At 35.5% G+C, this 11360-nt stretch overlaps 1 pseudogene; it reads right to left on the bottom strand.

Annotated features, from left to right (window-relative positions):
• Positions 1-5625: 5625 nt before the first annotated feature.
• On the bottom strand, positions 5626-11057 carry LOC125678821 (low-density lipoprotein receptor-related protein 4-like; annotated as a pseudogene).
• Between the last annotated feature and the right edge of the window lie 303 nt (positions 11058-11360).

Here is an 11360-nt window from a genome sequence, read left to right on the forward strand (position 1 = left end):
TACTTTCAAGTGAAAATGTTTGTAATACGACAAGGATAATAATTATCAACAAGCAAAAGTTATATTTAGATCAATAGCATGTAAAAGGTCTTCTAGATAAGTAACTAAGTGAGTAAACAGTCTCAATGACATATACAGTGTTTCGAATGGCAGTTCAATCGATTGCGGCCCAGGCCAGGCTGGGACGAACCGGGTAAAGGACTAAATTAGAACCAATAGAAATCGATCATATTTCAATAGATAATCTTAAAATTAAGTTTGATAAATTAATATGAACAACATTGTTTTGGTGTATTCCCATACTAATGTTTACATTCTCCACTAATCTCGGTTGAGATTCGGCTCGGCTAAATATTTGGACTGACACCTTCACTGAATCTCGGAGCAGTCCTTCATAATTTATGTCTGGAAATTTAGTTTCAGCTTCGGCCAGTTCTGGCAATGTAATGTGCACTTACAAGAGGATAACTGGTCCGGTTAACCCATCAGATAGGAAATTAGAAATAATAATTCATAAATGATTAAGAGAAAAAAGTGTTTTAACCATCTGAAACCTTCATCTTAAAGCTTTTAAGGTAGGGAGAAATATTTTTACATATCATACCACTTGTCCGGAATTCCCCGACTTTAAGCTTACCTTTTATTTCGCTGAACATGGCGAATTTCAGTGTTATTAACCATAACAAAACTGTATTTTAGACTCGAAAAATTCTTTCAAAATTCTCATTGTAGGAACAAATGATTAAAACAGAAATGAGTTTTGTCGGATTTACCAGAACGTACTCTATTGTGCTTTGAAGATGAATATCTTTTCCATTCTTTTTAAAATTTCTTATTCAAAAACAATATACACCGTAGGTATTTGCGATTAAGAAAAAAGCTTTAAATGGTCTAATATTTAAATGATTTACCAAAATGTATCCATATGTTTTCAAATAAATACACATGTATATAGAACATGTATTTAGATATAACGACAGCTAATTATACATGATTCCATATTTCTTCTAAAAAACAGTGAGAGACGGTGATAATTCAATACCTAATGGTACCTCATTCGATACATGTACACCTAAGTATTGAAGAACGTTGTTGAAACAAAATTGTTCGATGTTTTCGTAAAGTCCTATATCTCGATTGGGTACACGGATTAATCTGCAGTCAAAAACAGGCATATGATGTTTATATCTCTCAATTGATTCGATACACAAGAGCTTGTTCTGATTTTAAATCGAGACAGGCTACTGACAAACAAGTTGATTGTACAGGGGTATCAACAGCCTCGCTTAAAGTCAATATTTCGCAAACTCTATGGTCGTTATTATGACCTAGGTTTCCAATATAACCTACAAATATCATTGGGTTAAATACTTTTTGACATGTTCCATACCGCTTCATTGGCTGTTCTTTGCACACCGATTTTGATTACGAATGATTTACGAGGGTTGTCCGTAAAGTTCGTGGACAAGCCTAAATTTAGATAAAAGTAGCGTTATAGATATTTATTATTAACATATTTATAATTATTTTACTATATGTGAATTATAAAATGTAAAACTTTATCCAATTTTAAATGCATAATCACAAGTATGACTTCGTTAAAAGACTTGGAGTGGTGACCCGAAACACGGTGAAGTTTTAATAAAAACGTTGTTTATCATTTTATACATTTCATTTGTATTTTGTAAAATGCCGCGGATATTGAGAGGAGTTTTACATTATGACGTATCAATGTCACACCTGTAAAATTCGAACCTTCAAAGTTTCGAAATGGCAGAGAAATCAAGGTTCGAATCTATAAAGACAGGATTGTCATTGTTTAAAAAAGACGTGTTTGGAAAAGGTGGAGCAGAGAGCAGTGATAACATTTTGTGTAGACATCGGAAAAACATTCAAAGTGACCTATAAATTCCTTTAAAAACATTGTAATGTGAGCCATTCATTAGTGTTTAAGTGGCACGGAATATTTTCGGACGGAAAGAACAGTTTACTGGATGACATGTGTGAAGGAAAACCATCTTTCCGATACTGCAGTGCTGTAAAAATCAAGTTCGTTACGTGATTGATAGTGATCGGTGACTTAACAGTTCGTGAAATTGCAAGAAAATGTGGAATGTCAAAGACTATGGTACATGAAAATGGTAAATGTTATTTTACGTATGAAACCAGAACAGTTTGTGCACATTTTTTATGACTGGTGAAAGCGACATCAGAAATGTGTTGAGTTAAACGGTGACTACGTTGAGAAAAGTTAACTGTATTTAGCGTTTGACGTCGGATAACGTCAAGGATTTTCATTTTAATGTTCCGGGTAAGAGTTTGTGTCTTTTTTGTACGTGATAGAATTATAGCTATTTGTGCTTTGTTTGAGATGAAAATTTGCATATTAATAAAATGAAACATGAATTTAACGAAAATAATAGTTTCATATACTTTATCAATGTTTGTCAGTTTTTATCAGGGCTGTACACGAATTTTACGGACAACCCTCGTAGTTTACCTGATCATGACATAGGACTCAGGACGGATGTGACCAGTCGACAGGGGATGCTTAAATCTCTTGGGCACCTGATCCCACCTCTGGTATGTCCAGGGTTCCGTGTTTGCCCAAATCTTTATTTTGTATTGCCTTTAATAGTTACGAGATTGAACACTGTTCCTTATCTTCGCCTTTCATACGTTCATACTGATCATTTTAAGTTATTCGATTTATAGTACTCACGATTTTACGTTCTGGCGGATTGATGTTGAACAACGATTTGCTAAATTACAGGTAAGTACTCGCCTAATATAAGAAGTCATAGAAGTGATATATTAGAGAAACATTTTACTTTTGCATAATAAATCGATGTTTTCGCTCCAAGTACTGTCTGAGGTACAAACAATGTTTGGAGAAGTAGAGGGTCTGTGACTACCGCTACAGGTAAATGTGCAGCTGTTTCCAACTCTTCTCTGACAACTTTGTGCAAGCTCTCCGTTTGGGATTGTTGATGGACATAATAACACTGCAAAATTATACAAAATAGCATTGTCTACAAAAGCTACATTCTAAAGAGTATCTTAATTTTAATCGAAGGAAGGTGGTCATTTCCTTTTCAAGTTTTCTTGTAATCAGTGTGTCTCAAACAATAAAGCATACTCACCACATAAATCCTTTGTATCGTTACTCCAATCACCATTTGTGCCGCAAGTGATATTTGGAATAGAGGGATTGGTTTCCAGAGGACTGTTGCATTCATATCTACATGTATCGCCAGCTTTTGACTCACAATCAATAAGATACCCGTTTTGTAAGATCTTGGAACAACCCGTATCTGAATAAATAATATTGTGATATTCATTGAATTTCATATTTCCCAATATCTTGTTTATCATTCTTGGAAAATTAAATTGAATTGATTTCGTAAAAATGATTCTCTTATGTTCCCCTATATCTTGTACATTTATGAAAAAAAATGATATGCAGTTAATTTGATAAGATTTTTTCTCTCGTTCTCTCCAATATCTTGCAGATTACGCTTAAAATGACACAGCGAAGTCACGTGGGAATTAATGGAGTCTGAATGTATATATCCTGTTTAAAGAGTATACAAGGAAACCTAATACATATAATTATTTACATTTTCAGTTACGAAACACTAGTAAGTAAAAATGTCTTATCTAGAGTGCTTGATGATTTATGTGCGTACATGAATAAAACTAACGGATGTAATTTTTTGTTGAAATAATGGATTAACTGAAGCGTTTTAAGGAAATATCACTTTCTATGTAGAACTTTCATGTTCTGTTGTTTGTTTAATTTTGTTTATTTTTGATTTCTTTGTTTTGATGAAAATCATCTAAGATTTCATTCTAGCACATCATTGAATTTTATAATTGTATGTACTAATAGACGTTAAAAGCAATAAATGTTTCTCTAAAGTGAAATATATGAAAACATCCTTTAACGTTTAATTCTGTCTTACGTGTACATAGATCGCTTATATTCTGGTTCCATGTGCCGTCACCGTTACAAACCAGGTTCTGTGACGTAGTGGAGGTATGACCTTCTGTACAGGAGAACTTACAGGCTTCACCCGCCTTTCTTCCACAACTTGAGGATAACATGACGTTATCAACGTATGGAGGGCAGAATATTTCTGGAAAAGACGCAACTCTCATCCATGTATACATGTAGCACATTCCAAAGTCTTGTTTAGATTTTTTTTAAATTAGTATTGCACAGCATTCTTTCACGATTATGTATATACATTATATATTCTATGTATGCGAGTGTGTGCGCGCTCAAGGGCGTGCGCTTGTGTGTATTTGTGTTTGTATTATAAAGGAGAACATCGACGTTTAGTAAAACTTTACTAGACGTCTTCGTGTTTCTTACTGTGTCATCTCTGGTGTGTCTAGGAGTCTGTGTTTGCCCTACTCGTAAATTTGTATTCTTTATAGGAATCACGACACTGATCACTGTTGCTTATCTTCATTTTTTCTTATATTTGCTTTACCTATACACACACACTCTCTCTCTCTCTCTCTCTCTCTCTCTTTCTCTTTCTCTCTCTCTCTCTCTCTCTCTCTCTCTCTCTCTCTCTCTCTCTCTCTCAAATTATGCTAAAATTCCCCCAAATACTGCTATTTTTTATTTGCGTAAATCTTTGTTGTAAATTTTATCCGAGTTTTATTGTTTGCAATTCAAAAATACTCGCAAAGAAAGCTAAAATTGGATTATCGTGAAAAAACACACCTTTATACTGTTTGTATGTATGTATGTACGTATGTATGTTTGTATGTATCTATGTATCCATGTATCTATATATCTATGTATCTATCTAATTATCTATCATTTCCAGCTGTAGGTGTCCTAACGTTAGACGTATCTAGCAACCCATGACCATTTTTATACGCCCGTCAGAGACGGGACGTATTATGTTATGGCGCTGTCCGTGCGTCGGTCCGTTCGTCCGTCCCGGGTCATGCTTTTCGGATTTTTTTCCGTAACGGATGCATGCAAAACTTTGAAATTTTGTCATAATATCTACCTCAAGAATTGTAAGAGTGGGTTTGCATTTCAGCTTGATTGGTCCATCCTTGACCTTCTTTTTGGAAAAAAATAGGTCAGACAGTTTTCCGCACTTTTTTTCATCATGGATACATTTATTGCCTGAAATTTAGTCAGAGGTTTTCTCTTGGAGGAATACAAGTTCAGTTTGCATTTCAGCTGGATTGGTCTATCCATAACCTACTTTTAAACTATAAATAGGTCAAACAGTTTCTGGGCTTTTTTGCATTACGGATACAGATATTGCACTGATATTTAGTCATAGGCTTCCTCTTGGAGGAATACAAGTTCAGTTTGCATTTCAGCTGGATTGGTCCATCCTTGACCTACTTTTGAACTTAGGTCAGACACAGTTGTTCAGGCTTTTTTCATTACGGATACAGATATTGCCCTGATATTTAGTCAAAAGCTCACTGTCCGACGGGCGTATATTGTACCGTTTGTGGTACTCTTGTTTATAGACGTGAGTGTTGATTTATACCAAGTTGCATATACACTAACACTACGTAAATATTACCATTTCTGAACCACTGCTTCTACGAGAGTCCATTTTTTATCACCCAATCACATCTTCACTCCCTTTCAACCTTTTTGGTGTTAAAAAGCCCAAACATGAGTACTTTACCTGTGCACAAAGCAGCGGTAGGAGGTGACCACTGACCAGACGTTCCACAGGTAATGGACGTATTGACAGCAAGTTTGTATCCAGCCTTACACTCAATTTCACACGTCTGTCCAGAATACGCGAGGCAATCGAGTACATTCAGATTCTGCAGGGACGTACTGCAGGTGGTTACTGACCGAAAACAAACAAAATTGTTTTAAAATGGAAAAGAATGTAACCCAATATTAGCAGATATTTGATTTTCATGATCATTTCTAATAGAAATTGGCAAAGCGAATAATGATATAAACCTCGTTCACAAGTGGTTTTGTCGGACTTGAGATATACGTTGTCCTGACATCCACACGTTCTTCCTGATGGCGTAGGAAAGCAGAACGTGCTGCAGTTGCCGTTCAACGTGGAACAATACGTGCTCACTAAACAGGACATAAGTTAACAGTCTGGAACTTCATTTAATATTACGATATACTGCGGTAAATGAAAGTCACACATTGAAATATACTAACTCACCGTCAACTTCATCATCTGCATATATCGTTAGACTGTCTAGTTTGCCTAATTCTGGATGGTCCAACATAAAGGCAACTTTTGAACCTGTTGATTTGTCCATCTTGTTAATGCGTCTGAGCATCAATAAAAACAAAATTGAACAAATATTAATGAATTAATAATTCTAAAACTAGATACAATTATATTTCCTCTTAGTGGTAAACACATTGAGAAAACTGAACTGACTGTCGATTCCATGAGGTGTAATACATGTATTGTCCATTAATCACTATGTTCATTAAATCTGCGCCATTATCAGTCGTCCAGATCAGAGAACTCGATGCGATGTGTTAGCTTATCAGTCCAGTAAAGTATATTAGCTAGAAGGAAATAATTAAAAGAATTACAAAACTTCAAATTATCGTAATGCTTTTAGAACAAACATTTACGCTCTCAAAATTCGTGATGGAAAACGAGAATCAGTATGTTTATGATTACATGTAAAATCAATAGTGAGGCCAATTGGCCATCCAATATCAGTTGTTACAAGGTAGGTTTTCAACGTTCCGTCCATACATGTTCTACATATTTGAGGTGTAGTTCCAGACTCTGTCCAGTACAGGAAACTAAACATAAAAAAAGAAAGCAATACATGACACTAAATAGCGTTAATAAAATCCATATACTCATAATTTAACGACGCTTTTCTATTCATTATGCGATACTGAGCAATCCTTACTATGTCTATTCATGAACATACCCTTTTGACGGATACACAGCAATTTCCCCCGGACTGTCCAAATTGGACAACAAAAGTTTATGGAGTGAATGCATTCTATGTTCCACTCCAATATAACTCTGACTCAGTGTTGAACCCACTGCCGTGTAGTAAATATTTCCCGTCGAATAGTCAATCGCCATACGACTAGCATAAGTAAAACCTGTGTAATGTAAATAGCTTGCGATGTAAATAAAAAAAAATTACACGATATGCATTCCAAACGAAATTGCAAATGCCATTGTATGCAAACCTGTTGCGTATACTAAAGTTGTATTTTTTCCATGGAGTGTGGTAGACATGATGGCTTTGGTAGAAGTTTCGGAATAAAGGAGTTGCATTTTTGATTGATCGAAAATTATTCCAGCAGGGTTTGTTGTACTGATTGGCAATTTGACAATATTTCCTGTTTCAATGTCAACCTGGAGTATTCTTTTGTGTGTGGAATCCACAAAAACAATGAAATTCATGGAAAAAACACCTGTAAATTGAAACATCTTAAAATAAGATATTCCTTTTGAAAGTTTTTCAAGGTACAGTTGGACTCCTTCAAGGTATTGAACACTATACATGTACTTACTACTGCCGCACGTTGTGTTGTCTGATTGAATCTCCAGCCCGAAATCGCATTCACATCTTCGGCCGCTCTGTGTCGGTATACATATATCTTCACAGCCACCGTTCACTATGTTACAGGTACCTATGGTATATACAGGAATAAGGATTGCAATGTCAGACTGCACATACTCTCTTTGATTGATATATCTGTCAAAATTCACAGAAGAAACGTTAGCCCCCTAGGACAAGCATCCAATCTTATACAAAACGAACATCGCCTCTTCATTACAAATATAAAATATTACAAATACTAATGTTTTTACTGACAATGTATTCATATTCATATTCACAAGTACATGATACAATTAACCTCCTCTATCTTGTTGTAATGACGGATCAAAAACAGCGACTCCTTCTGCGTTTTCTAATATATCCACATCACCATCTGCAACCGAATCACTTGTTCTTGCAACGTACATTTTGTTTCCATATATCCAAACGAAGAAAGCCTAAAAAAACTGAAATAACTAACTATCCATATTTTTCATCACCATGTCTTAAGTTTAATGTTCAGATGTTTTTAAACTAATATGAAAAGAAATAGATATCAAAGTGGGTGACTCTCGATGGCTTGAACTTTGACCTTTTGAATCCAAAATTGCGGTCCTGATATGTTTCTGTATAAAATTTAGCCAGTGTACTCTCACACTTTTGAATTCCCCATCTCTCAAAGCAACATCGGGGTCCGATGAGACATATTTTATTGTTTTCATCCATAATATCTCGAAGTGGAGGTAGCATATACAGATCATCAATCAAGCGTACATGTATAAAAACCTGGACAACTGAAGATCTGGGGCTAGAGTGATCTTATCATAAGGTAGGTGACAATGTGTGCTTCTTATAGGGGTAAATGTTTGATAATTGTTTGGTTGACCAACTTTGACCTCATACCTGATCGTTGAATCGGTAGGTAGATAATCACGTGTTTGTTTACGTGTTTAACGACGAGCTGATAGCTGTCCAATTTTGAAAACTTAGTTTTAACTTGATAATGAAACGGTACTCCTTCAATTTAATCAAAAATAGACTTGTAACTCCGCTTCTCTACGAAACGGTTCAATTCAAAATCTAACAACTCCTCGTACGAGGTCATCTCGGCATAACCCAGGATGTTTACAAATCAGAGCGTTGCCTAAAAAATTTTCGGTACGTTCTCGTTCTATTGGAACTACGTAACTTTTCTGAATCGTCCCGATAACTCCGAGTAAAAAAATAATCATGGTGGCTGTCATGGTTTCCTCGCAGTTGATAGGATAATGATTTACCAAATCCATTCGGTAACACTGCCATTTTTAATATCATGTAGTAAAATTTCCAGCTGTTGAGGCTTCATTTGTATGTTTAGCGAATCTTTAACCTTCGCAATGGGCACGGCCGACGAAAAATCATATAATATATAGTTTCTCAGTGGTCGATCCGTGATGGCATTGGTTCATTATCATCGGTTAATATATTTCGAACAAAGTTCATGCTGCGATGACCTCTTGAGGGGAGTTGTTAGGACATATATTGAAACGTATCGTAGAGGAACGGATTCACAAGCCTAATTTTGATGAGATTAAGTACTCCTCATCTCTGTTTTTTTCAAAGTTCCTTGAACTTCGAGTTTACGAGAGTCACCTGCACATTGCGTACAATAACGTAAAGATATGGGATTATTCAGGAATATCAAGTGGTCATCTTAAGCTATCCATTCAGAAATATCACGTGGTAACATTAAGCTCGGAAAGAAAAATGTTTTATGATAACGAAAGGTGAAGATAACGAACAATGATCAATCTCATAACTCTTATAAGCAATACTAATTAGAGAGTTGGGTCAACACAGACCCCTGGAAACACCAGAAGTGGGATCAGGTGCCTAGGAGGAGTAAGCATCCCCTGTCGACCGGTCACACACGCCGTGAGCGATATATCTTGATCAGGTAAACGGAGTTACCCGTAGTCAAAATCAGTGTGCCAAGAATGGCTTAACAATCGGTATGGAACACGTCAGACAGCATTTGACCCAATGATAGGTTGTATTGGCAAACTAGATCGTTATAACGACGATAGAATTTGCAAAATGCTGACTTTAAACTAGGGTATTGAAACCCCTGCACCATCAGTTTCTTTGTCAGTTGCGTGTCTCGATTTAAAAACTGACAATAAGTAAAGCAAGATTTTGCGTATCGAATCAGTTGAGAGAGATATAAACACCATTATATATATATATATATATATATATATATATATATATATATATATATCGTATGCAGGTGATAATGGAATATTACTGCAAAAATATGGGAAGTTCACGAAGGGGAAGATGAAATCATTCCGCTTGTCATAAAGTTGGTTTCATACCTTATATCTCAATGCCTGTGTTGCGCTAAGTGTGATGGTATAGCTCATAATATAAGATCCATTGGTCGTTGATCTTTTAATCAATCCGTTTTCAAGCCAGTATATCCTGAAGAAAATAGGCCATTGGTCTTAAGGAGTAGTGTTAGTAGAGTTTTCAAACAATATCAGACAAGTATAAGATATGATACTTCACTTCCATATCTATGTATTCATCCTTCTTAGATGACATGATTTGTGTGTATAGCTATAGCATTGTCTCTTAAATGTATAAATGAAACACTTGCATTGTGATACAGAGAAAAACAACGATACTATATACCACAAAAATGTACCCGTTCGTTGTGATGTCATAATACAGAGAGCTGGGATTTTCCACATTTGCAGATGACAAAATAACTTGGGGAGTATCCTTGCTCCATGTCCCTCGCATTATTGATTTCTCTGATGATCCAGAAATCCAGAAGAGATAGCTAAATAGTACATAAATGTAAGCTTAGAGGTCTACAAATACTTTTTTATATGCACTGTGCTCGAATGAAAATCATTTTCAAGATAAATCTTATGGAGTGTTGAATAAAAAGACAGCTGTTTTTTGTGTTCCATTTTCATTATATTAGTGGTCAACTTATCTTATGTTTGTTTCACGTTACGGTTTAAAATCAAGAAATAACTCCCAATACCTTTATTCAGTTTAATTCAAGAGGGAATTTTACCATAAACTCATTCTGATGATATAAAGGTAACTACATCAAACCCATTCTGATAAGAAGATAAACCCGCAAAATCCGAGGCCCTGGGTCACAGCAATTGTGGTACGATCAAAATTCCTCACACTGCAAAGGCCGTAAGCGCCGAACGCATGCCTAATTTTTGCAATTTTTCACCGGCAACGGCGCCGTCTCGATATAATTGAAAAATATCTTTATCGTGACATTACACAATATACAACCAAACTATAAAACCATCTTGATAAGAACATGGTATCCAATTCTTCAATGATAACTCTACAATAAACATATTCTGAAAATAAAATGGTAACTATAATAAACACATTCGCATACTAAAATGAAACTGTACAACAAACCTGTTGTGGGCGTCCACGGTTACATATGTTGGTTCTTGAAGGCCGGAATAGATTGTTGACATTGTGCCGGAATTAATAGAAAACGCACGTATACTGGACTGCAAAGGTTCGACCAAGCCAAGAAGATTAGCAATCCAGTCAAATACAAGGGCTTCAAAATGAACATACAAAGTTCTAATGTTCTCAACTGAGATTTCTTGATCAAGCAATTTTGCCTCTCAGCAACACATGGTAGCTAAAACATCATATCATCTACAATTCTCCATAGATCTAACAGAATATAGCAAATGAAGTGAAATACAATCATTAAAACGAGCTGTAAAATACACACCGAACTGGTGTACCTATTTTATAGCGTTTCACCT

The sequence above is a fragment of the Ostrea edulis genome, chromosome 2, assembly GCF_947568905.1.
Source record: "Ostrea edulis chromosome 2, xbOstEdul1.1, whole genome shotgun sequence".
Lineage (NCBI taxonomy): Eukaryota > Metazoa > Mollusca > Bivalvia > Ostreida > Ostreidae > Ostrea > Ostrea edulis.